The sequence below is a fragment of the Crocodylus siamensis genome, chromosome 5, assembly GCF_052110815.1.
Source record: "Crocodylus siamensis isolate JL-2025a chromosome 5, ASM5211081v1, whole genome shotgun sequence".
NCBI classification, from domain to species: domain Eukaryota; kingdom Metazoa; phylum Chordata; order Crocodylia; family Crocodylidae; genus Crocodylus; species Crocodylus siamensis.
This window is the reverse complement of record NC_143399.1, coordinates 41255382-41282876: the sequence shown is the minus strand read 5'-3', so window position 1 is coordinate 41282876 and position 27495 is coordinate 41255382. Positions and strand designations below refer to the sequence as shown.

Below are 27495 nucleotides of genomic sequence, written 5' to 3'. Positions count from 1 at the left end.
AGGAACCACATGCCTCTTCTGTCCACTCTCTCACTCCCTTCTCGTGCATGGGACAGAGGGAGGCATGAGGTTCCAGACTTGGGACTTGGAGCCACAACCAGGATAAGAACATGGGACAGGATCTTTGTTACTCTAAAACCAGTGCAGAGAGGGGCTACAAGTTGATCTGGAAAATAACTCACCTCCTCAGTCCAGAGTAACTCTCATAGCCTCACAGCTCCATAGACCTGCTGTCCCTGGGAATAACCCACTGCACTCAGCAGCCTTGGAGAACTAGAGATTCAAATATAGCAAAGAGCAACTCTCTAGCTCCCCCATGACCACTTCCCTGTGAAACAGCAGCAAAAGGAAGACAGCGGCTCTAGCAAAGATCTTTGCCCAATGGAACTACACAATTATAACACCAGCAGCTGGACAGCTAGAAGGCCAAACTTTTCCCAAGTCAATTACCTGCTACCCTCAGGTTTATCTGATGATATGAAAACATTGCTGGAAAAGGTTGACAGGGGCTGTGAATCATGCTTTAGCCTGTGAGGTTTGAACAAGGCGGTGAATGGATGTCATCCTAGCTTCCACTTGTGCTAATCAGAAAATATTGACCAGTGCAATAAGTTGGCACCAATGACAAGAGAAGACTACACATGGAAGTCAAGTAGAGCTGGGGTGCAGCCATGAGCTGTGCCAAGGGCCAGGAGCTGTGTGTGTATCACCAAGGACTAGAACAACAGTGGGGCTTGGAGTTTGAGGTTGAGGAGCACAGGCAGAGCTGTGTAAAAGCAGCTTCTGCAATGTCTGCCTCTAGATACTCATCAATACTAAGAAACTCACATAATTAAACAGATTCACAGAAGCAGTCAATCCATTCTCCATTTTCAGGTTACAGCAATTATGAGCTCATTAACAGCAGAAGATGAGAGGGCCTTAAAGTACCCAAGCCCGTGGTACTCTCTATATGACTGATAGAGTATCTCAGCTACTTGTCAAGAAGCCTTGAGTGAAGGAGAGAGGTTTGTCAGAAAGGGGCAGTAACCAACCATAAGTCACTGACATTTAATGTCTGAGCATCTCAGGGGCTTCCTTCCTGAACTTTCTCTCCTCCCAGATGAGAGGCTGGCAGCTTTCCATGGTAACAGGGAGTCAGGTAAGCAAAAATGCTAACTTCTCAATTGCAGAGGTATCCACTCCAGGTTCACTATCTGAATTACTTCTTCTGGCCCACAGAATACATGGACAACACAAGGTGTATTACAGTCTTAAACACTAGTGGTAATGTAGTGTTAAGACTAAGTTAAGCACCTGGAAGTCAGCATTTGAACACTTATGGGTGGGTGCACAGCTTTAGCTCAGCTAAAGTGCGCACAAGGTATTTTATGTGATTAAGTATAGATTAAGGTTCACATTCAAAGACAGGGATAGATGTGGCATGAATGTAACACTGTTATATTAACACTGTGGGAACAGCCTTCATGTCTGAAATATCCAGGGCCTCTCTGGAAATTTCCTTGAGCTCACAACATGAATGTTGTGTTAACATTAGGATTTTACATTCAATTTCCCCATTACTTTTGGAAATAAATTGAGCTCTTCATCTTGGAAAGTTATGTTGTCTGCCTGCTTCACCAGCAGAGCTGCTAACTGCCTTGATCCTGGATAAAAGAATTTACCAACTCCATGGGTGAAGGAGAGAGTGCCTATAACCTAGGGAGAATAAGAAGAAAGCTTCACAACTCAGAATCAAGATCAAGAGAGCTATTGCCTTAGGGCATATAAATTGACAAACGTGCAAATAATCAGTCTGCAAACATGACAAATAATAATTGTTGAAAGGAAAAGGAAGGAGGAACCTGCTGAAAATTGGGAACTCAAATTATCCAAGTTACTTGCATCACAGTTGCAGACCATCATTTAAAAAAAAAAAAAAAAAAAAAAAAAAAAAAGCTACTTCAGAGAGTTGGCACAGAGGGGGAGAGTTAAGGTTCCTTTTCCCAGTGCTTACATTTCATGGCTAAGGTTCCTGTACACAGGCATGTCAGACTGTCAGCCACCCAGCCCCCGTGTAATACTACCAGTAATATTTTTTTTCCCCTGTTATATAAACTTCTGGTAGGCTTGAAGGAATATGCTACTTGCAATAGCTAACCTATTTATTTTACTGTGTTCCCCGTGTAGCAGTGACACACAAAAGTGAATAGGAAGGGACTCAAAATACAATGTATAAGCTAGGGCCAAATCTTTGGTGGCGTCCAAAATTATGTTTCTCAGAACATTACCAGAACATCATTTGTCTGTTGGTAATATTATGGGGGCTGGTGGAAGAGAACAGGGATTGAACCCCCTTCACCCTCAATCCCCCTAGGTACATGAAGCACAGGGGATGGATGAGGAACGTCTGAACGAGGCTCTGGCAATACATAAAGGCAGAGTGCCAGTGCATAGTTCTGGATCTAAGGTGACGATTCATTGGCCTCAAGACATGACATCTTCCCCTGAGAGCAGGGAGAAGCAGCCTTCTTGCCTTTGTCTGAAGACTTGCATCATGAATCTCATGGGCAAAGCACAGTTTCTTCTCCAAGTTCCTGCTCAGCTGGATGCTAAAGGTTCTGGAAAACACTGGGCTCCCTAGATTACCATCGCAGAAAGAATGGAACAAAGACTTCTGTTTAAAAGCAAGAGCAATGTGACAGCCCCTCAGAGAGAAGGCAGCTCCCAGCCCTTATCATCCCATCCCATCCATAAACTTATCTGTTTATAGCTGCATGGGGATTTCTTCCCAGACACACTGTGAGCCTGAGATCCTAGATGGGAAGAATGATGCCCATCCTGGAGCTGCAGTCAACAGTCCTGCCCTTTCTGCTTCTACTTTCTAGCAGCTCTTGGAATAGAAAGCATTTGTTTACCAAGCCCTGTGGGTTCTTTCTTTTGGTTTCTTGACAGGGAAAATGTGCTTTTCACTATAAGAAGTGAGGGGTGGGGCTAATTTCCAGTTGGTCTTATTAAGGATGAAGCAGGGAGAAGTTTGAACTTGCCTGCTTCCTGGTCCTGCATGCACATAATAGGGACCGTCATCAGCTTGCCTTACATACTGCACTCACACAGCTGTGGCCACACTTTGCTCTCAGGAGCTTTACCTTGATTTCTGCTCTGTGCAGAAGTATCAAGTTTCTCCACATCTCTGCTTCAAACATAAGTGCAAAACTGAACAGTTCAGGATTAGATTCTTCCCAGTGGCTCAAGCCCAGTCAGTCACCAGGCAAAGAAGAACAGAAAGTTGGCTAGCAAATCCCAAGCTCAACCCAGAGCATGCAATCTCTGTGTCAGCTGAGAGTAGGTAAGGTGAGAAAATGTTAGTGATGGATAACAGCTGGCTCTACCTGGGCTGTGCAGAGTTCCCTTGCCAGGGGAACTCTCACTTGACCATTTTAAGATCAAAATCCCTTAGTATCACACAGCAGGATTAGGGAAAGGAACCTGGCCCTGAGTCAGGCCCAGTTCCCTGCAGAGGAAGGACCCTGGCTAGCATGATGATTTCTGAATAAAGACTGCAGTCTCTGATCTGCCGCAAGGGGCCACAAACACAATCAGAGGAGCAAATCCTCAGTCAGTGGAAGCCAACAGAACTCAACTGGAATTAACAGAACTATAGCCAATTTACTCTTGCCTGGGATCTGGTCCCATTGGATACCAGTGGAACTGATTAACTAACACCTTGTGGGAGTTGGCTCATTAATGCTAGGACAGCTGTAGCAATTTACAGCACCTCTATTTTAAAGAGAAGCATTAAACTCCCTAAGCAGGCCCAAAGGAAAATCTGTAGTGATCTCCAGGTTTGTGAGGGATACGTATGAATTATATTTGTCCATAGACAAATCCATCAGTTAAACAATGAATTGTGTTACAGCTAATGGTTTGCTGTTACTGACCAGCTGTACAGATAGTTGAATAATATTTACTCAATAAATAATTCATGTAATTTCTCCACCAATCAACAGATCAATTAGCTATAAACTTTGCTTCAGTCACTCCCCAAGCTCCAGCAGGACAAAGTGTTTGAATTATGGCTCACAGATAACTAACTAGCATGTGCTTTCTAACTTTTTGTATCTGAGTTTGAACCTGCTCCAATGACCTGGAAATTCAATCCATAGTTTAACTTTTCCAAGTTCATGTTCTGCTTAGGCAAGAGACTGGAAAATCAGGGAGAGAAATAAAGAGAAATAGAAGTGAGATGAAAAGAAAGAGATTCTAGTGAAAACACAAATTCTGGTATATCAGGACAGGGCACTACTTCGGGGGAAAGTAGTTTTAGGTGACTAGACTTGTCTATATGACTGACTAATAGACTACTTCTTGGGGGTCCTTGCAAGTACCATATATTCTTTACTTATTCTCAGTCCTCTGGGGACAGATAGGGCAGAGCTATTGTCCCCATTTTTGGGTGGGGAATGGGTGTTTCTTGCAAGATTCTGTAGTAGAGGACTTGATGCTATTCAACAGTTTTGTCAGTGAACTGGAAGCAGAGAGAAATTCACTTCTCAGATTCTGTAACTGGCATAAAGGTAGACAAAAGATTAAGAGATGCTGAGAGCAAGGCTGACAAACAATTATCTGGATTGCAAGTAAACTGGGTCTATTCCTTAAAAATAGGGTTTAATCCAGCCAAATATACAGTGATAATTGAGTTTGAGGAAGGGGTACAGCCATACTTGCAGAATAGAGGCTGTATCCCAGAAGGCAATAAAGGACTCAGGAGTAGTTAAGGGTCAGTGAGTGCATCTACATGCCCAATTAGTGTGGTGCAATAAACTCTGGTGCAGTTCACGCTGGAGTTAACAGCTACTGGGCACAGCATCTACAGGTGCGTCTGGGACTGCAGCAGTTTGAACTGGGAAAGAGCAGTCCTGGGCTGGTAGCAGGTGTGGGGGGTCATCTCTGGGGTCAAGGCACTGAGCAGCAGGGGGGATGGCTGTGGCAGTGCCCAGAGAGCAGAGCCATGTGGCTAGGTGGCAGGCAGAGGTCTGACCCCCTGCTGCCTGGGCTGAATGGATGCAATTTATGCTTGGGTCAGTGTTTACACGTGTGATTAGGTGCAGTTATTTTTGGCACCATAAGACTAATGTCCCCAACAGTACTCCTACAACAGCAAAAATTAGCTTGCTAAGGCCTAATAAAATTGCATGTGTAGACTGACACTTTATGCTGCAGCAAATTAGTCTACTGCACAATAAAGTGCACATATAGATGCACCCAGTTTGTACAAGGACCTCAACATGAACTCTAGAGTAATCTTGTGCCAAAAAGGGGTTGACACAGTTCTTGGCTATAAAAACAAAGTGGTGGTGAATAAGTGCCAGGTGGTCATTTTTAGTTCTGCATCTGGCACTGATGAGAGCAATACTAGAATACTGCATACAGTTCAGGTGCCCATGCTTTCAAAAAATACTGAAAAAACTGGAGAGAGTGCAGCTAAAAGCCATAGACATGATTCAAATGCTGGAGAACATATTTGATGGTAAGAGACTTAAAGGGCATCATGAATGCAGTTTACCAAAAAGAAAAGGCAAGTCTGTTACAACACAGAATTACCTTTATAGAGAAAAAACAACTGGGTACTCAAGGGCTTTTAATCCAGCAGATCAAGGCAGAACCAAAATCACTAGCTGAAAGCTGAAGCCAGATGGATTCAAACAGATAGTAACAAAAGCATTTTTTAAACACTTCTGGAGAGTCACCAGTGGGACCAGCTACTTAGCTAAGCAGTAAAATCTCCTTAAGGTCTCCTAGCCAGATCAAATGCATTATTAGAAAGTATGCTTTAGCTAACCCTAAAGGTTGGTCAGAAGATCAAGCGGAATCACAAAGTTGGAAGTGACCTCAGGTAGTCCAACCCACCCCCAAAGCTAACTTTTAAGGCACTACTGGGACTTAAACCCAGGATCTCCTGCTTACTAGGCAGGCACTTTAACCAACTAAGCCACAGCACCTCTTTTGTTGTAGCAAAAAAACGAACCAATGATCCCTCTGCTTCTCAACTCCAAATCTATACAGCTTATAGCTACACAGGAAAGTCTTGCTAGATATTCTGGTACAGGTTTCCCTCAATTTATGCTGTACATGCATTCCTGGAGACTGGTGCATAAATCACATTTGCATAAAGAGAACTCACTTTACAATGTAACAAATAGGGATAGGTTCCCATGGCAGTGAGGGAGGGACTGGTGTTGCACAAGGCAGTAAAGCAGAGGGAACAGAGTGGCATTCGCTAGTTCTGGCTGCAGCGTGCTCCACCTGTCCTCACTCACCTCTGTTCTTGGGCTGTGTCATGCCCTGGTGCAGGCAGCTGGTGTTGGCTGTTCCTGGGGCCACTGCAGCTGGGTTGGGGTGAGTGGGGCCACGGCCTTTTCCCCTCCCCCCACAGACTTACCTGCTTGGGTGGGGGGACAGCTATGCTGATCACTTAAGACTGAATTTACCTCACATATAATGAATTATAAGTCTAAATATGCTCATTGTATAAGAGTGATTTCACATATAAAGAACTCACAGAAATTGAGGGAAACCTGTATAATTATACCAGAGAAAAGTAGGTAGCCATGTTAGTTTGAAGTTGGGGTGGATTTGCAGTTTGTATGCTAACATCTGATGAAGGACTTCACTGCATCTCTGATATTATACCAGCAGAGTAGAGCAGATCAGAGATACTTTGTAAAGCTATGTTCCTTACCTGCCATCCAGTGAAAATGAGGATTTGTGAAGTATCTGGGGCAGACAGTATCCCAGCAAACAGCTGTGTAGTACCATGGAGGTGCCCTAGATGTTTGCAGGGATATTTAGTGCAATGGGTGTGTGTGAAACTGTTGATGAATTCCAGCTGAGTAGAGAACCAGCAGCCTTTGAAGCAAAAGCTGCATCAAGCAGCAGGTTGTGAACCACTTGGATATGAATGATCTGGATTCAATTATACGCGATAAATGAAATTAGTTATATAATATATATCCCAAACAGTACTCAGGCCTAGGAATCTCCTTACCTCAGGGTCTGTCCATTTCAAGGGGACAAACTGGCTATGAGGGTAGTTCTCACCAGAGACAAGGTAGTCCAGAAACATTTGCTTTGTAACTGTAACACTGAACATCAGTGTTGGTACAGAACAGGCACAGATGACTTTTAAGCAGACATTCAAGCATGAGACCAGATGCTTATTCTCATGGGATAGATTCGCTCCATGCAGAGGTTGCTGTTGCCACAGACTATAGTCCCCACTGCACAAAATAATATTTTCCCCTACATAAAGTGCTAATTCCAGGAAAGCCAGGCATGAGGCTAGTTCATTCTTTAGACATTTGAATCCTTTGACACACAGTTATATTCAGACCCCATCAAAGGAACCTTTTTTTACTGGGGTGGAGCAGGCCTCAATTCTCACTCTGAAAATACTCTAAGATTTTTTTAATTGCTGTAACCATTGCAAATACAGCAAGCTAATGAAATACCAAGCCCAGATGGTGACACCTTGAGCAAAAATGCTCCCTGAAATTATGAGAACCCCTGAAGAGTGAGACTAGAGGGAGGAAGTCTGGCCTGGCCTGGCATTTTACCTAACATTGCTACTTAATTTCTAAAAGAAGCCTCAGTTTCCAGGATGTGTTGTTTTATAGTAGTTGTTCTTTTAATTATATGCTGTTGTGGTAGTATGTGTCATAGCAGCTAACCAGAAAACCCTAAGCCAAGGTGGACTGTGCCTTGCATTAGCACCCCATGCCACTTACTCCCCTAGAGTTCTTTTGAATCCTCAGCAAAATTAGATACTCAGTTGCTCTTGACACAGGCAGGGTACTGGGTACAACCATAGTCTTCTACCTCAGTTTTGAGGGACAGCTACTCAGAAGTGCAGTTCTGCAATGGTGGACTGACTGCACTCAGTTGCACGTCAATGAGAAGGAGCTTGCAGCCCACATATCTCAATCCTTATTTCTGAGAACACCATTAACAGCTCAGGAACTTCCTTTCAGCATCTCAAATCTCACAGATTGGCATTAGGGTACAGACAGTAGCATACCTTTGAAACCTAATCATGCTGCTCATATAGCTGAATACTGGCTTTTACCCTCTCCTGTTCCCCTCTGGTATCAGCAGCACATGACACCCTGCTTGCATTGGTTCCTGACTTCCAACCCAGGGGATAAAGAATCCATTCCAGAAAGAGATTCAACTGAGGATTTTCACATCCAAAAAGCTGTGGATCTGTCTGTTAGTAGAAAGGAGCTGCCAGTTGTCAACAACTGAAAATTTCCCAGGAACTCTTCTCCAAATAACCCAAGATCGTGGTGCTGCTGAGGCTTCCATGTCTGCATTGCGCTGCAGTTTGAGGTATATAGAATGAGACTCTGGGTGACGGCAGACTCAGATCTGATGCCCTCATATTAACCCCCTAATGATATAAAACAGGGGTGTTAAACTCACCCTGGACCAGATCCAGATCATGACGCCTCTCCCAGGCCAGATCTGTAGTGTTTGCAGCATATGCGGCAGTGGGCCCACTGCGGGGCTGGGAGTGTGGTGGGGCCAAGTGGAGATGGGCCAGGTAGCTGCAGGGAGAGTTGATCTGTGACATCGCAGCCCTTGCACTTCTGCTGCCAACGGCCTTGCCAAGGGGCCCTGAATTCTATAGCAGGTCCCACCCCCCTGTGGCCATGCTCCCAACTTCTGGAAACCCTGGTGGGGCAGACAGAACATCCATGTTGCCATATGTTGACACTCCTGGTGTAAAAGAAGCATCTCTATGCTTGTCAAAACCCTAAGCCAAGGTGGACTGTGCCTTGCATTAGCACCCCATGCCACTTACTCCCCTAGAGTTCTTTTGAATCCTCAGCAAAATTAGATACTCGGATGCCCTTGATACTGACAGGGGACTAGGTACAACCATAGTCTTCTTCAGGGAAAAGGCAGAAGATTGGGGAATTTAGAAGGGTAAGTGCTTCACTGGACCAAGGGAGGTCCCCATGAGACTATTAATAATTACTTATTATTGTGGTCGTACTAAAGAGATCAGGACTCATTTGTGCAAATGGAGGTGTCACCCCCCTCCAAGTACACAGAGGTATTTGCATCTGTTAGTTTGTCATAGGAGGGCAAGGGAAAAGCAGAGCAATAGAGACACTGGTAGTGGTATGGTAAAGGGGTGTGTAAGTGGCAGGGGACAGTTGGCAGTAATGTATATTCTTGGAGCTTTGGACGTGCCAATCTCATAAAGCTGGAAGGAGTCATGAGACAAATTGTCTCAGAAAAAGAATTTAAGCAGCCAAATGTGAATGATACTCAGAAAGTAGATTTCTCAAAAGCCATAACATCACATTTGAGACAGAAGGCTACAACGGTTAACATACAGCTCTCATTACAGCAGAAATGAGAGAGGGGGAGTGTTAACATCAAAGACTATCAAGTGGAAGGTAGAATTTGTAGGAAATCATTAAAGGAAGAAAAAAAGGCTACCAAAAGAAATCTATGGCTAGCAGAGTTCAGGACAATATAAAGAGTTTTTACGTATAGAACTTAAGTTGCTTAAGGGCATAGTCAGTAGAGGAGACAGAAGAAAGGCTATGTTCTTACCCATAGTAAGGGTAAGCAATCTTGATTAATGACAGGAACAGTCTGTGTTCAGTTTTTCACATTACACAAAGATATAATTGCACCTTCCCCCCCGCCCCCTCTTCTTTTATGTCTCTAATAACAGCCTTGACAGGATAGGACCTTGTCAATTCAAAGCTGCTGTGAAAGTGATGGCTTCTAGTTAGTGTCATAGCTATGCAGCAAATCAGAGCGCAAATGTATTACAAAGTATACAGTGAGGCTGAAGTGTTTTTATGCACTCAGGTTGTTTAAGCAGTATGCAGATAACCAATGTTTGTTAGAATGGAAGCAAGAGAGGGGGAAATCAGGGACCAGTATGATGAGTTATATTATGCAAATTACGTACTTATCTAATGCACAAGTAAGTGGAGTACACAGTATCCAAAACAAAAAGAAGCCTTTCCTAAAAGGCTAGCTGGAAATGAAAGAGTGATTAATAATCATACAGAAAAGGCAAAAGGGTTCAATAAATATTTCTGTTCTGTAGTTGGGAATAAGTCCAATGATGCATGCATATCAAGTGGTCATGACAACACAATAGTTTCTAATCCGAGAGTAACCTGGAAAGATGTTAAATAGTGGCTTTTAAAGTTGGATGTTCTTAAATCAGCAGACCAGGATAACGTGCCTCCAAGAAGCTTAAAAGACCTGCTCAAACGTACAGGATAGGGGGCTGTAGGCTGGGAAGCTGTGACTGAAATGAATTTGAGGATTACCAGCTGGACACAAGTTCTCAGAAACCCGCAAGCTCTGCTGTGGCCAGAGGGCTACTCTGATCCCAGTATATACAAATAGGAGTACTGAGTAGAAGTAGAAAGATTATGTTACCACTGTATTTGGCACTGACTGGGCCACTGTGAATGCTGTGTCCACTTCTGGTGTCAACAGTTCAATAAGGAAGTTAACAAATTGGACAGGGTTCAGGAAAGAGCCACAGAAATAATGACTAGATTGGACAGACCTAAATTACTAAATTGGAGACATGGAGACAAACATTTGACAATAGCTTCTTTAAATCTTGCAGACAAGCACATAACCAGAACCAGTAGCTGGAAGCTGAGGTACAGTAAATTCAGTCTAGAAATAAGATGCAGTTTTTTAACAATGAGGGTAATTAACCATTGAAACAATTCGCTAAAGGCCGCACTGGATTCTCCATGATAGGAAGTTTTAAAATCAAGATAAGATGCTTTCCTAAAAAGAGATGCTGTAGTTCAACCCCAGCTCTTGGATTGAAAGTAGGAATGAATTCAAACAAGTCTGATGTCATCTCTTCCTCTATGCAGGAAGTCAGACTAGATCTCAGTGGTCTCTTCTGGCCTTAATATCTATACTTGTGTGATTTTTTTTTTTTTCCTGAGATGGGAAGGTAGGGAAGGCATGATTATAGATTGGGGGTGCGTAGCTGAAAAGGAAAATTAAAGGTCAAGCGCTAGTGTTGAGTATGGTGAGGAGGGAAGGTAGAGCTCCCTTTTATTTTTGTTCAAAATCTTTAAATGCATCCATATGTAAAGTGGTGAATAGGCTGGATCCAAAGCCCATGGAAGTTGATTATTCTCCTGCACCATCTATTTCTCTTATATCTTTTTCTAGTATTCCTCCCCCATATCTCCCAACTCTTGCACACATGCCCTTCCTGTGGACTTGCTAACACCTTCAGGAAGGGGAATTCTGTCAGTCTAGGTAGGGTGCCCCTCTATAGCACCATACCATCTTCCTTTAAATGCTTGCTGAGCATCAAAACCCCTTGGGGATGTTCACACTATTTCACTGTAGTATGAAGGTATGTTTCAATGGAGTTCCTCTGATAACCCCTGCCTTCAAAGATACTCCAGCTGCCAAATGCAAACAGAGGACAGTCTGGAAAGGTGCAGCAGCAGGATTCTCCATGCTTCATGCAGTCACCCTCCACTGTCACCCCACTAGGCTGCCCATCAATCTCTATGGGGGAAAGACAGGGGCAGTGTGTAGGGGGTGCACACGGGTGCACATGCACCCCCTGAGCATGGCAGTTCGCCCCCTACAAAATGTGCCACTGACACTATCAGCAGCACCTGTGGGAGTTTGCCACTCGCCATCCTGCCACCAACACCACCGGTGGGAGTCTGCAGGTGGTCCACAATCCCCGCAGGCTGCTGCTGCCGCCGCTGCCAGTGGCAGCTGCAGGTGGTCGCTGACCCATGGTGGTGCTTGCCACCAACAACACTGGCAGCATCTGTGGGAGCTCCCCTGCTTACTGCCGCTGCCATACTCTCCCATGCGCTGTTCATGGGGAAAGAGATCATTAGTGTTGCCTGTGTCAGACGGCAGGTTGCTACAGGAATACACCAGGTGAAATGTGAGTTCTGTGAACTGTGTTGCTTTTCACAGTGTGAACGGTAGCATGGTAGGGCTGGATTAACCCTGAATGCTGTAGGATGCGGTCAGAGCAGAGGGGGCGCGATATACCTCCAGGAGAGAGGGCCAGGAGCACTGCAGACTTGGCTGTGTACAAGGAGTGCTCTTCTCTGGTGCTCTGGAGACAGTGCTTTCCCACAGGGTAGTCCAGTCCAGTCCAGTCGGTGGTGGCAGTAACTTGAGTTGAGGATGATATCTACTGTGGCTCATTGATGGGTCTTGGGGTGACTTAGCAGTCCAATCCCTGAGCCATAGACATGTCCACAGAAGTTACAGGTCTTTCTGCGGGGAGAGTAGGCCATAGGTTAGGATTTCTCTTCCTTCCTTCCTCCATTCTCTTTTCTCTGCTACAAGGTAAAACAAGATGCTTTGCACCAAAACGGGCTGCTGCTTGGTTGAGGTTGTGGCACCACTGGAGTAGGTCAACAGCCAGCTCCTCCCTCCTCCTCCTGATGAAGGCATCCCTCAGGAAAATGGATGCCAACAAGCATAGTCACTGACTTTCACTTTTATAAGATGACAGACATGTGGAAAGTTATATGCATTTCAGGGGACAGCCCTCTTCCTGAGGAGGGCCAGGGCCGTTGGACCCCTGCATACTTGGCACCTCTGCCTTCAAGGTGTCCTTGGAGCATCTCCTCCGACCGCGCCAAGATCTCAGGCTGTGACCACGATGGGAGTACAGCACTTGTTTTGGGAGCCGGGAGTCAGGCATTCGCGTGTGCTGTCCAGTCCAGCAATGCTGGTGCTTGAGGACAGCCCCGGACACAGGCGCGGGTGAACCGGGTAGTCGCCCGGGGCCGGGACAGAAATGAAAAAAATAATTACAATTGCAAAAAAAAAAAAAAGTTTTAACGTTGCGCCCACAGGGACCGGCAATGTTGTCTCTGGAGCACGACCTGTTTAAAGCCGCGGATACCGCAGATGTGACAAAGACTTCTGCAACAAACCAATCTGTCCTTCTCCCTGGCGAGGGGGCACGTGCAGCCCCGCTTGCGGATGGCTGACAACCGGGGGCGGCCCCGGCGCGGCGGAGGACGCGGGACCCTCCTCCGGCGGTGCGGAGCTCCTGGAGGGAGCCGGCCTTCTTCTCTCCACCCCCTCCAAGCCCCAAACGAGCCTGCAGGGGCTGGCGCGGGCGGCCGGGGCGGCGGAGCCCGCCCAGGTGAGCGCGGCGAGGGGCCGGGCGGCCGCTAGGGGCTCCGTAGGCGCGGGGGGGGCACTGCGCGGGGCTCCCCTCGGCTCGGCTCGGCGCCGCGCCGCCCCGCCCCGCCCCCGCGCCAGCCGCCTCCCGCGGCGCTGCCCGCACACGCCCGGGCGCAGAGCGGCGGCGGCGGCCGAGGGGCCGGGCCGGGCCGGGCCGGGGGGAGCGGGTGCCCGGGCGCCCCTGCACCGAGCCGCGGGCGCTGCCCCCGCACAACTTCCCGCTGGGATTTAACGCCGGGAGCCGCCGCAGCCTCCGCCAGCCCAGGTAAGGCGCTGCCCCGGCCGGGCCGTCCCCCCTCCGGGCAGGGGCTGGGGCTGGGGCTGGGGCTGGCCCCTCTCCACCCCCGCTGCCGGGCTCCTCCGCTCCCGCGGGGGCTGGGGCAGCCAGGCTCCCCCCGCCTCCACCCGCAGTGCCCCAGAGGTGCCGCCCCCTCCCCCCCACACGCGGATTGCAGGGTGGGCACAGCCCCACGTCTAGCCCCCTTGGGCCCCCACTTGCAGGGGACTGGAGACGCAGCCCGCAAGGTCCCCCTAGGGCGCGTCCCTCCCGCTGCTCCTGTGGGTGTCCCCAGCGCTGCTCGTCCCTGGGGAAGAGCCTGTGCTGTGGAGGCTCCCCTGCTCCTGGAGGCTGGCTGTGTGTAGGGGCTGAGCCCCCTGCTGCCGGAGGCTTTCGCTTTACACCAGCCTGGGTGCGATGGGTAAGGGGGGCTGCCACGTGCCTCGGAAGCGTATGGCCGCAGTTAGCCAGGGACTGGCCATCGCTTGCTCCTTCTGTAGTATCGCCTTCTCTCAGCCTCCGAGCCAAGCAGGGCAGGTGGCTAAATTGAGGGGAAATCACATTGGGCAAAGGGGGGTTGAAGCCAAAATCCTGCCCCCTTCTGTATCTGTCTGTAGTGGGGAAGCCCGTCAGGCAGATCCATGCCTGGCAACAGGCTCCTGGAGTTTCAGAGACTGGCTGGCTCCTGCTGGACGAGATGGGTGCGAGGATGGCGGGGCGTTGGCTGGGAAGCAAAGAGTGAATGGGGCAAGGAGAAGTAGGTGACTGGGGGATCACAGTAGTAAGGCTGCTCTCTAACTCTTCACATTTAGTGCCCATACTGTCTGGGCGAGTAGGAGGTTGCAGCAGGCAGAGGGTTTGCGGCTGTTCCAAGGCTGCGTTGGGCTGGGCTGCGAATAATTCCCCTGCACGTACATAGAGCAAAGACACTTCTGACAACTCGTTAATCATAATTGTGCAGCAGGCTGCCTGTTCAAGGCCCCTAAGTATTGCCTGTCACTTCACAGAGGGCTGTAGGAAGTGCTGGATTTCTCAGGTCCCCTACGACATACCTCTTGCGAGGACTAACTAAAAATCCTTCTTGCTGTGGTTTACATGTACAGACTTTTGGCCAGACCCACCTGAAGTTGTATCTCCACTTTCCCAGATAGCTGTCATAGATGATTGATGCTGGTGCACTAGTCTCATTGTTGATTTAGTCACACTTCATCACGGATCCTAACAAGAGCCGCACACATGTAGTCGTCATGGCAATGGGGTATGATGTCATGGGTCATATTTGCGATATAATTGGGTTACCAAGGGCAAGAACAGAGGCTGTGTCTGATGTCAGATTTCTGTATGGCAAAACAGAGTGAAAACAGGTATTTGGCCTATCTTTCTGCTCTCGTTTAGGTGTCATTGTAGGGGAGTCAGACACTAGGATCATTTGCTTAATTACCACAATCCCATTAGACCTCTTCATCTTCCACAGCTTCCTTTCCTATGGGAAATGAATTCTCAGCAGCTGCGCGAGAGAGAGAGGGGGGACCGTTTCCCAAATGAAGAAAGGACCCAATTGATCTAAATGAATTATACCGTATATCATAGAGGGTGGGCTTCATACAGTGATACCTGGGAGAGATGCAGCGGCTGAGGTTAATACAGTATTTAAACTGCAAGCTCTTTGGATGCAGATTGCTTGTTCTGTGTTTTTACAGTATCTAGCACAGTGGCCCTGGGCTACAGTTGTGGCTTCTAGGTGCTAGTGCAACATAAATTATAACAATGTGGAGCTGCTTCAACCTTTATTCTCAGAAGGAATTTCCTGAAATTAGGCTGGTGGCCCTTATTGTTGAACACAGTGTATTCTGTACAAGTGTATCCCCTCAGGGCTATGAACTAACCCAGAGTATTTGTTTGGCCCAGCTTAATGCAAACACTGCTTCTTAAGTGTACAGTTCTCTGTCAGTGCTGTGATATTCACTGACTACTTCTGTTATTTTCAAGGCTTCTAATAGTCAAATTCTAGGCTGTTACTAGAAGCCTTTGAAAATTAGGGGAAGAAGTCAGTTTTAGGGCTGCTCTCTCATTTTTCAAGGCTTTTAATAGCAGCCCTGTAATAGCTGCTTCCTCGTCACCATTTCTAACACTGCTTATTACGCAGTTACCCAGAGTACAATTACATTACAAAGTAGAGCTGTTGAAAGATGGTATGTGTTTAAGTGGTTTATGCAGTTAATTGAAGGATGTTATGATGTAAGCAACAGGCACAGATTTTGGAGTGGCATTGTGTTATGCAGTTTAGTGAATTATGGATTTATCTGGTATGCATCTGTGTGAAGTAGACTGTGGAAGAGCTAAGTATTTATTATTCCGAGGTGTCTGAAACAGGGATTGCTTCATAAGAAACTTCTGTCCATTTTCTACTGCAAAAATAGAGGAGGGTCATTACCTCTGGGAATAGGCAGGGAACTTGATACACAACAAATTCTTGGGTGGTGAGGTGCCACTTGGGTGCTGAGGTGCCACTTCAGTGGCTAATTCCAAGATTTACGTTCTCAGAACCTTGCTCAGCTCCTAGAGTTGCATAAAACCCTTAAGCGCCTAAGCTTTTTTTTTGCCAGTAAAGTTCCAGAGATGCTGACGGTTATGTCTTCCTTGGCACAATGCAGTGTTATATAGAAATATGACATGCCCATATTTCAGCTCAGCTAATTAGCTCAGATAGACTACCATGCTAGCTTGGGTATCTCTGTGTTGCATGGTTCTGGGTAGATGCATCCAGTGAGAGAATGAGAATGACTAGTATAGTGATTCGGGCAGTCTCTTGAGAACGGGTTCTCGGATTTCAGTATTTACACCAAGTAACACAAAGTGGAACTCCTCTCCTACCATTACCTCCCCAATGGCTGACTTAAATAGTTCTCTGCTCAGCCTAGTGGCTGGGGTGGATCCCACTCTTAATAAAAGTTTCCAGGTGGTGGGTTCTATTACGTGGCAAAATGTCTACCAATTAGTTTTTGTGACACCTAAATCTTTCTGTGGATCTTAACCAGGGAGACTCCCATTTGTAACATAATGGAAGATTTTCAGGGGAGGGGCATTGGTAGGGGGAGAAGTAGCTTTCCCAGATATTAAGCTGCTGCTTAGTGACTAAGATCTGTCTTCAAGGCTCTGTGTCTCCTTGTGCAGAGTGGCATCACCACCATAATGGCCCCATGGCACCAGCCAAGGCAACGAGCATGGAATTGGAATGTTTTCCCACTACGGCAGCAGGATCTACACAGTTTAGGGAAGTAGGAGATGGAGTTGTTTCTGCCTCACTAGAAAATCTGTGTTCCTGATAGTAGAAGTATAAGCCAAAAATAGTCCAGTTCAAATTCCAGATCCTAGGGTGGGTACATGAAAGCCTCTTGCCAGCTGCTGTAATATGCCAGGAGGATATTGAGAGACCTTTGTCTTGCCTGGACTCAACTACCATTATGCACTGCTGCTGTCATCAGTTGCCAGTTTCAGCTTCACACGGATTCTGGGAACTTGCTCACTGCATCCATCTTCCTATCTTCTGCTGGCTTTCTGAAGTAATTTCCTGCAAGGAACCACCCTTTCTTCTCTTCCCATCTTCTCTGGGATCTTCCCTTTGCCGTATTATCCTCAACATGCATCATTAACATTCCCTGCAGCATTATGTAGTCGTGCATTCTTTTTATAAGTACAGAGCACGTCGGTTTTTATTAATCTGTGTGGGTCTTCTAACTCTCTTTGATATAACATGCCTTTAGTGGTGTGTAGGACTTCCTACTTCCCAACTCAGCTCCCCTTGAAATACTTCTTTCCCACGCCAACCCTTTAACACTTCTATAAAATTCACTGCAAGCTGCAATTTTCTTGTCAGATCTTCTCTAGTCCTTCCATCACTTCTGATTGCTGACCCAAGATATGTAAATCCATCAAATACATTTAACTCTTCTCCTGTTAGCATAACACTTCTATCTCTGGGGAACTTTTTTTCCTTGCTATAATAATCATTTTGCTCTTATCTTTTTTGGTTTTCAACACAAATTTGATTCTACTCAAATTCTGTGCGCTGAGTATTGCACTTCTTTTGTACTTCCATCCCTGATCAGTGTCTGTAAATCATAGAGCCCTTGTTTCTTTCTCTACCTTCACCTTTGCTTATCAAAGAACAGGTTCCATAACTGCCTCATTCAACCTTTGCATTACACAAAATCACTCTGTCTTCCCAGAGCACCCATGCATTGCTCTTGAACATGAAAGTTGCATGAAAGAATCACTTTAATTAAAATATGGCACCACATCTTCTGACTTGGACAGACCAGCCTGGACATGTCATGCTGATGGCTCAAATTCTGTGCTGCTTCTCCATCCTGCTCTAGGCCCATTTCAAAGTCCATTTCCTTATCTTCCAAGCCCTCCGTGTGTTACTGCCTGGTCACATTACGAACAGCCTCTTCCTTCATACCACCGCATTCACTGGAAACTCCTGTGACTAGCAGGTCCACTGTAGTTTATAAGCCCATAGTGATTTTTCTAGTAAGTTCAGGGGCAGTTTATTCCCAGCAAATCACTGTAGTGCCACGGATCAGGTGCATTTAGTGTCTTAAAGTGAACCTCTATTCACTAGAAGATGGGGCAAAGACCAACTCTGGGAAATTTGGACTTAATGAGGGGAAGTCAGGGTGCAGGTGATGTTTGGGAATATTTAGGCCACCCTGAATGAATGCAGCTGCTATTGGGCCCTTCTTTCCACCTCTCAGAGACTGGGGCTGAAGGACCAAGTCACTTTGTCCTGTTTCTCTCCATATGGTGAGGTGTGTTTCAATCAGTGGTCTCTCTGAAGCACTCTAGAGCAGTGGTTCTCAACTGGGGCTCATGCTACAACTGTTTGCCCTCCACCTCCACTACCCATGCTTCTCCCAGAAGGAGAGGTGTAGGGACACTTTCACACTTTCCTCAGTCTCCTTTCTAGGAGATGCCACGTGGGGGTCACACTGGGAAGGGCTGCAGTACAGGCCAGCACTCCTGTCTGTTTTAGGCTTATCAGGGAACCCTGGTGAGGCAGGGGGACTGCATACGTGCCATAGCCCTTCCCAGTCTGCTTGTGCACAAGGCATGAAGGGTACTTTTATTTGGCAGCAGTGGCAGCACCCTGGCAGAAAATCACTGAGGTGAGCTGAGGCAGCACAACTGTCTCAACCAGGGTGCTGCCAAATTCAAAAGAGCTGGGGAGGGGTGCCTTGAATCTAAAAAGGTTGAGACTCACTGCCATAAAGTGCTGTAGACAAGGATATGCAGTTGGGGGGTCTTTCCATTACCTTCTAAGGGGCACTATTTCCAAGCCATAGCTTTGCTCAGTTTGTCTGGGTATCAGTCATGCTCAGAAAATCTGCCCTGTTTGGACATTGCTGAATGATCTCTATGGTACGGAGCACAAGGTTTCACTTCAGCTTCCAGTTTTATGCAGCAGCTAGTTGCTAAGTTTCAGCAAAGCCTCTTGAGGCCCATCCCCCTTTATGACATCACAATGCACTTTCGGGTTGTCAGTGACAAAACCTGCTGCTGTGGTAACTTGCAGGAGGGTAAACCTAAGCATCTCATCAACAGATGCACTGAAATCTGCTAAAAAAAAATAACAAAAATAAATCTCACTACTGGAATCTCAGAGGCTGGAGAAAATCAGGGGAGTAAAATAAATCTGGATCCTGTGATTTTTTTTTTTGTTTGTTTTCCTTTTCTGGATTGCCCACAGTTTTGCTGCCTGCTACAGTAGCATGGCTTGACTAAAAATGGGTTTCTCTCTCTTATCTACTGCAAGGACATGGCTGTCGCAATAGAAACAGATGTTCTGCTGCCTGTTTAACCCAGTTTTACTGAGAACTGCCTCCAGTCACAGAATAGCAGCAGCAGGCATGGGGACTCCAATCCTGCCCCATTCACCTCAACAAAGAGTCAAATGCAAAGCCATTTGGGACTATTTTAAATGTTACTATTTTTAAAGCTCCTATTGACTCAAATGGAGCCAGGCATTCACCCAGAAAATTTATTTCGCTTCTAAAAAATACTAAAGAAATGTAAATGCAAAACTCTATGCTAATATGACCAGGGAAGTTGCATAGCTACAATCTCAGGAAAACAAGAAACACAACTATTTATCAAGCAGCACTGGCTTGTCTTGCAGTACTGGGGAGATGTTTCAGTCCAGCTCTGCTCTACACCTTCTGTGTGACCTTGGGTACTTACACCCTACTCCTCAAAAGAAATCAATAGGTTAAGTGCCTAAATATCTTTGAGGATTTCTATATTAGTTTTTTTTACAAGAAGGGAACAAAAAAGGAAGTTCTTTTGTATCCTTCTAGGAGTGCTGTGAGGCTGAATGAAACTCTGCTTGGCAGATGCCATATTTCTGGATGCTATATTAGGACCTAGAGATGGAGATGTCATATATTCTTCTTTTCTCTTCTAGATAAGAGTGTAAGTACATTGTTAATGATTGTGTGCCACATGCAACATGGATATCACACAGGCTGTGGAATGTAGTTGAGTTCCTGGAGGTTCTCTCTTGCTTTTTGTTAAATGTCTTCTAACAGTGCCAGAAGGCCCTGGAGATCAGATGGTGAGCAGGCACGTAACAAGAGAGCTCTATTCTGTAGAGAGTAAAGAGGGAAAGAAGAGATGCAGAAAGACTCGCCCAAGTTCACCCAGCAGATTGGGCCAGAGTTGCATTAGACCTGAAGGGCATCTCTACACTGTTTTCATGCTACACTCAGTAGCACCATGAAGCACATCTTGCCCACACACTTGTTCCATGTGGGTCAACGAGGCGATATAGCCAGCCTAGAGCAGCCCTCAGTGTGTATCTGCAGTCTGGCTCTTTCTCAGGCATGCTTATTGTTGTGCAGTCAGGAAGGATATTTTTGTTTTATTTCTGGTATCTGGCAGACAGAGAATAAGAAAGGGTAGATCGGATGAGCCCTGTCACAGGTGGCTTGGCATGAAGGTGATGTAGACAAGCTCTAAGTCTCCTGGCTCCTAAAGCAGTGTCCTACTTACTGGATCATAGTGTTTGAAGATCTTAGTGGACTGAGATAAGAGGTGTAAATAGAAACAGTGGGATAAGACTAAGAACCAGTTGGTTGCAATTAAACCCCAGGAGAAGGCAGCAAGGTCTTTTAAAGCAGTGATATACCTTTCAAAGGCTATAGCCCTGCTGGACTAAATATGATTGATCCTAGAAGGTTAGCCTGACCAGAAGTTTGATGGTAGACCACCAAGGAATCTCAGGTGCTGTAGGAACAAGCTGCAAAGTCACAGTTGAACATGTGGTGAATATTAGACCACGGATGCTGAATGAATGCTAAGTTGTCATTTGACTCCATCGAGAAAGTTGAGCTGATGGGCAAGAAATAGGGAGAGGAACCCAACTTACAAGTGAATTAGTGGAAACCCTACTAATCTGAGATCCTTCTAGGCAGGATGGGGCAATTCCTCTGACATACAATGTTGCATCACTTCCCACAATAATAGAGGCTAGGTGAACAGCCTGTTGATTTGATTTCACTCAGGTCTAATTTACATAATTGTACAAGGATCTCCTTTATAGATGATGAATATCCTTAGCCAGTGTCTCTCCTCTTGCATACCAATGCAATCCCATAAATTTTTGGGGGGTTACTTCCACTTCATGTGGATGGAAAAGAGAGCATGGTCAAGCCCTGAAGTTCATTTTAATGAGCCTCTTGGAGCAGCAGGAGATCCAAACTGTGATATAATAGATCACTGTCTTTCACAGAGATGATCATGGCAGGCTTAGGTGGACTGCACAGTCTAAAAACATGTTCCACATTTAATTTAAATTATCCCAGGTAGAGTTCTGTCAGTGCATATTCATCCAGATCCTGATCTGTGCTAATTTTGCAGTTCCTGCTGCCAAAAAGAAACAAGTTCAATAAACACAAACACTGTCTCCAAGTTCCATAATATACATTCAAATTAAAAACTGTGATGCAAACCAGTCACAAAGATGTTCCACATGATAAATTGGTTGAAGGTATGGCATGTTACAATTTATCAGGTGATTTGCACGTTAATTGTGCACTAAATGTAACATCTGCCAGTTGTCCTCAGGGCAGAAAAGGTCCAGCGTGTGGCAGACTCCATTTCCTGGTAGCCCCTGACAGCATCACTGCAGCTGGTTTCCATGGAGACTCCAGGAGCAGTGAAGCCATGACAACTTGAGGCCAGGGTTTCCATGGAGACCAGCCCCAGCAGCGCTGGCAGGGCAGGGAGCTGCTCTGGGGCTGGGATTTTGCAGTGGTGATAGAGTGGTCCAGAACTGAGGCAGAGCTGTGATCCACTGCCTGCACGCCTTTGCTCCAGGCCATGCTGTCACCACTGCAAGATCCTGGCCCTGGCCCTGGCCCCAAAGTGGCTCCTCACCCAGCTGTGCACCTTGCGAGTGCTGCTGGGGCTGGTCTCCATAGAAACCCTGGGACCACGCTGTGGTGGTCTCGCTGTTCCTGGAATGCCCATGGAAACTGGCTGCAGTGACATGGACAGAGGCTGCTGGGAAATAAAGTCCGGCCACTGGCCGGATCTTCTATTTTCCCCACCCCTGTCTTAGGGTGTATGGGAGGGAGGTTTTTCTTCTGACATTTCCTTGTGTTTTGAACCCAGATCCTAGCTATAAACACCAGCATAAACTGTTGTTCTCCGTGGCTACTTGCATGTGTTTCCTGGAGCCCTTGTGTTCTCCCTCCATCCTTGTTGATCACAGAATACTTGACCAGCTGACATTTTGTCCCTTCTTACAGAGGCATCCCACAATGTAGTGCAAGTATGCAGGAGAAAACTCAACAGTTTCTTACAGCTGCCCTTGGAAACAATCATTTGAGTGATTTTTTCTTTTTTCTTTTTTTCTTTTTCTTTTTTTCTCTGTTGAATCTGTTTTTATTTCCCTGGGCTTCGTTTTGACTCTCCTCATATACAGCAATGGGAGGAGAATCCAACATTGATCTCCTTTTTTTGGTTTAGAGGCTTTGGTAGCTCAGAAGGGCCTGGGCTTCTAAGAGCTTTTGTTCCCTGTATATTAGGCAAGTTGACATTATGCTTGGTAACAACAGAGTGGAGAAAGCCAGTTGAGTCAGTCACCTGTGTTTGTTTCCTCTGTCTTCTCAATTTGCTGTTGTTTCTTTGATAGCTGACTTTGTATGTCAAATGTTAATATCTCTAAAACTGATGGCCATTTAATAGCTATAAAGGAGAAATATTTGTGCGTGTGTCTTATTTCTGCTGCTGAAAAACATTTAAATGAAAGCAGGAGGGCTTCCAGTTTTAAGGGTCTGAGGCAAGTCTACATGTATTCCTCCTTATTTTCCTCGCTATATTCACCTTACTAGGGAAACAATCTCCTCCACCCCGACCTTATGGAGCATAATCTTCCCTTGCATAAAAGCAGTGTTTTGGTTGTTGATAGGAATGTGACTGCTCTGCAGTTTTTGGATAAAAAGGAATCCAGAATGTTTGAAAGAGAAGCTTTAAGTTGGAGCCCTCACAGTACAGACCACAACACGATGAAGAGAATGCTTTTGGTACAGGATTCTCTTTCAGTCATCATGAAAAGTTTAATTTCTTGGTGTGAAAGAGAAATTGAAGTGAATACTATTTCTCCATTCGCCACTACCCAGGCTCATAGAATCTCCCTCCCAAGGGAGTTTTCAGCCTTTCCTTTTTCCCATGCATGTTCCTGCATTTCTGCTATTGCATCCACCTCCTTTGGGTGGTTGTGGGGTTGAGAAGTCACAAGAGTTGTTCCACAAGGAGCCACATGCCAATATCTGCTTTTGAACCCCACAAACATCTGCACATACCAAATTATGCCTCCCTTCCTCAAGGAGTTTATGAACTCTGCTTTGGTTGTATTAACAGCAAAGAGACAATCTTACAAACTCTGTAGACAACACCAAGGAGATTGCAAACTCTCTGGGGTTAATAGGGAGCTTAACATAGCCTCCCTTGCATCACAGAAAGATCTCAGAAGGTCCCATTTTCATGTTAAATAACTCTGAGAAGCCCTACCAAAACTTAATAAAAATGCCCATAAGCTTTCATTTTAGGAATAATAAATATAAAATAAAAAATTACCCCCCAACATCAAGCAGCTCTATCTTCTTGCATACAACATTCCCTAGAATAAGATAAACATCTTGTTTTTGAAAGGCAGAATGAACAAAAAAAGATGTTTCCTTGTAGTAAATAACTGAGTAGCAGCAGCTAGGAAGCCAAGACAGACTCTGGCTTTTGCCCAGCAAAACTGCAGAACTGCTTTTACCATATTTTCTTGCATATAATGCACACTCTGGTTTCCAACAGCTGGTTTGTGCATGTTGTATCTGAGAATATATGGTAGTTTTAAGACTTTACAAGAAAGCAAGCAGACTTCTCTGTCAAAAAAACCCCCACCTTTGTTATATTTCTGAAGCGCCTTGTGTGATTAATCTCAAGCTTTCCAAAAATAAATTTAAAAACAAATCTTCTCTGGCTATAGACCTAGACAAAAGATGAAAAGGCAGCCAAAAGCTTTGCAGAGAAAGTTAGAAAAAGCGTGGAGGCAGGTCAGTATTGGACTGATAATAAGAAGCAAGTGACTGAAATTCCAGTGAAAGTACTTTTCACATGACAAAATTCAAAATGCTGTATGTAGCATACACACACAACAAAGCTAGACAGTAATTCCCAGCTACCAGCTTATCTAATGAAATTATCCCCTCTTTCCAGCAGCAGAATAACTATGACCAAATCACTATTTCTTTCAAATCATTCAATGAATATCTTTTAGCATTGTTTTATTTTATGGGTATATTGCTGATAGTGCAAGGTTGAACTGCTCTGCTTGCTTGTGATTGGCCAGATAAGTCAGAGAGAACTCTTCTCTGCTGTGATTGGATGAGTGTACAGCAGTGGTTCTCAACCTTTTTAGAGTTGAGGCACCCCTCATTTGACTTGAGGCACTCCCCTTCCCCCCACCATAACTTTGAATTGAGCAAAACTAATTTTAAAAACTTTTCAAAAACTAATTTATTTATTACAGTGCTTACCTCCTTGCAGAGGGGCTAGGCAGTTGGAGTAGGGGACTGGCCAGTGAGGGATGAACCTGAGCCTGCCCTTATTTCCTGACACTGGTTTCTCTCTTCACACCTCTCATGGCACCCCAAGGGGCCCCAGCATCCTAGTTGGGAATCATGGTGTACAGCAACTCCAGCCATAGGCTGTACATTTATTAACTGCCTACCCCTATCCTCCTTGTATGTGCGTGTCCTTGAAATATGATGATTAATCCAAAACCTGGAGTCTTTCCTCAGCCCTTTCTCAGGCAAGACTCCTGTTGACAGCAGGAAGACCTGGCCTGAGGAAAACTTGAGTACACCCTTTCGAAGCTGACTCTGTGTGACTGCAGCTTGCAGTGACTGGGATATTCACAGACAGCATTAGGCTGAAATGTTTGAAATGTTGGGTTTTGGTTTTATTTTCGGTGATATTTAAGATACCCTTCAATGCCTCTCTCCAGTTCCCCCCTATAGACATGCTTTGTCCATTTTTCTGGACCAAGGTCTCTCCAGAGCCCACTAGGCAAAGAACTCAGAAGGGGTCACTTCATAGTTGCATGAAAAAGTCCGGGGTGCCTGCAGTATGCCTCTGTCCCATGTCTAGCATCCACTGCTCAACAGGGCAACGCTGCCAGTGACTCTCAGGCCAAGACTTAACCAAGAATAGGATGGGTTTCAACACAGACAAGTGCAAGGTGATGCACCTCGGGAGGAACAACCGGCACCATACCTACAGGTTAGGGAACTCCCCTCTTGTCAGCACGGAGGCGGAAAGGGATCTGGGGGTCATCATTGACTCCAAGATGAACATGGGCCAGCAGTGTGGGGAGGCAGTTAGGAAGGCCAACCGCACCTTGTCATACATCCACAGATGCATCTCGAGCAGGTCCAAGGAGGTGATCCTCCCCCTCTATGCGGCACTGGTCAGGCCGCAGCTGGAGTACTGCGTCCAGTTCTGGGCGCCGCACTTCAAGAGGGATGTGGACACCATCGAGAGGGTCCAGAGGAGGGTCACTCGTATGATCAGGGGACAACAGGGCAGGCCCTACGAGGAGAGGCTACGGGACCTGAACCTGTTCAGCCTCCAAAAGAGAAGGCTGAGGGGGGATCTTGTGGCCTGTTATAAACTAATCAGGGGGGATCAGCAGGCACTGGGGGAGTCCCTGTTCCCCCGAGCACCGCCAGGAGTGACCAGGAATAACGGTCACAAGCTGGCAGAGGGTAGGTTTAGGTTAGATATCAGGAGGTGTGACTTCACGGTCAGGGCGGCTAGGGTCTGGAACCAACTTCCAAGAGAAGTGGTGCAGGCTCCTACCCTGGGGGTGTTTAAGAGGAGGTTAGATGAACATCTTGCTGGGGTCATTTGACCCCAGTATTCTTTCCTGCCATGGCAGGGGGTCGGACTAGATGATCTGCTCAGGTCCCTTCTGACCCTAGAAACTATGAAACTATGAAGATGCTTTTACAACCCATCCAGCCTCTTGTAAGCTGCATTACCCAAAGGCCTGAGCTTACATCCATCCAGCACTCCTGATCCTTCTGGCCTGGAAATCGCTTAGACTTTTAAGTCCCTTTATAGCCTCAAAAACAGGCGAGGCGGCTCATTCTGCACCATGTACAGCTGGAGTGGAATGACTGGAACTGTGAACATATCCAATATGGTGTTTTCACTGTTTAGTAAATACTTTTATGATACCCATAAAAGCCTTGAGCACTTCATCCCATTATGTTAATGTTGCTGGTTTTAATCAATAATTATTCTACCAAAAAAGTGATGAATACTTTATTTTGCCTAAATAACCAGTTTTACAGGAGAGGCAGATCTTGTCTCACTGGCACAATTTTACTTCATTGTGTTGGCTTCAAGGTCTGGAGCTGAAAGACCTGTCTCATTAGGAGCTGCAGTGCCAACACACTCTAAATTGTAGGTTTTTTGCTAGTGAACATTCATGAGCAGAGCTGGTTAAACTGCATATTGCAAATAATAATTACTGCTCCTGTGATGAATAGCAAATCCTTCCTCAACTCCTCTTGATTTTCTTACCACACGTTCAGCACTGGGCACTTACTAAAAATGGATTAATTTCCTTGAACAAACAGTTTTCTGCCCATGGGTAATTTCTGAATTGTTCACACAGACCAGCCATTCACTATCCATTACTGTTTAGGTCATGCTATAAGTCATGTTGCATCCTTTCTTCTTTCTTTTGTTTTTTGCTCCTGGGTAAGAAGACTGAAACTTTTAAAACATGAGAATAACGGGGGTGGGGGGCGGCGCAGACAGAGACATATTTCGGGTGTGCCTGATTGGGTCTGCATGGGGTTTTGAATTGATTGTCCACATGAGTGACTTTGGAATGAGCTGGGAAGGAAAAGGGCTTGATAGAGTAGATGTGTGAGTGTGGTGGCCTGCACGTGGGAGGGTGTGAGGTGAAAACATGTTGGAGAGGTGTGTGCGCGTGTTGGGGGGGGGGTTCAGTTTAGCTGTGTGTGTATCTGTGTGCAGCTGCTGGATGAATATGGGGCACAGAATGAGATGTGTATGTTGGGAATGTAATTTATAGTGATGAGAAGGGGGTATGTGGGGATGTGTGAGAGACACTGGATAGCTTGGAGGGTGGGTGTGTGCGCGCGTGCATGCATACACATGCTCGTGCACTCGTAATATGGGAGGCACTGAAATGATGCAGCAGACAGGGATGTTACATTAAATGTTTATAGCTTCCCTTCACTTTCTCTCTAGACACAGACATAAATGAGGGAGTGGGCTATTAACTGGGAAGAAAAACTGATACCAGCCCTTGATCTTGTCCTCTGGAAATTCAGCAGTTGCCGGAAGGATCAGGAAATTCCTTATCATTAATATCATAATATCAAGACTAT

At 45.9% G+C, this 27495-nt stretch overlaps 1 protein-coding gene and 1 non-coding gene across 4 annotated transcripts in view; one reads left to right on the top strand and one right to left on the bottom strand.

Moving 5' to 3' along the window:
- Nucleotides 1-5907: 5907 nt before the first annotated feature.
- Nucleotides 5908-5981, bottom strand: TRNAT-AGU (transfer RNA threonine (anticodon AGU)). Its single transcript has one exon. It is a non-coding gene; the product is annotated as a tRNA-Thr (tRNA).
- Nucleotides 5982-13259: 7278 nt separating this feature from the next.
- Nucleotides 13260-27495, top strand: part of TMEM121 (transmembrane protein 121) — a 140548-nt gene continuing 126312 nt past the window's right edge. For all 3 annotated transcript variants that reach the window (XM_090048804.1, XM_090048803.1, XM_090048802.1), the window contains exon 1: nt 13260-13495. The gene's annotated coding sequence lies outside the window, so the exon portion shown is untranslated. The remainder of the gene's footprint in view (nt 13496-27495) is intronic.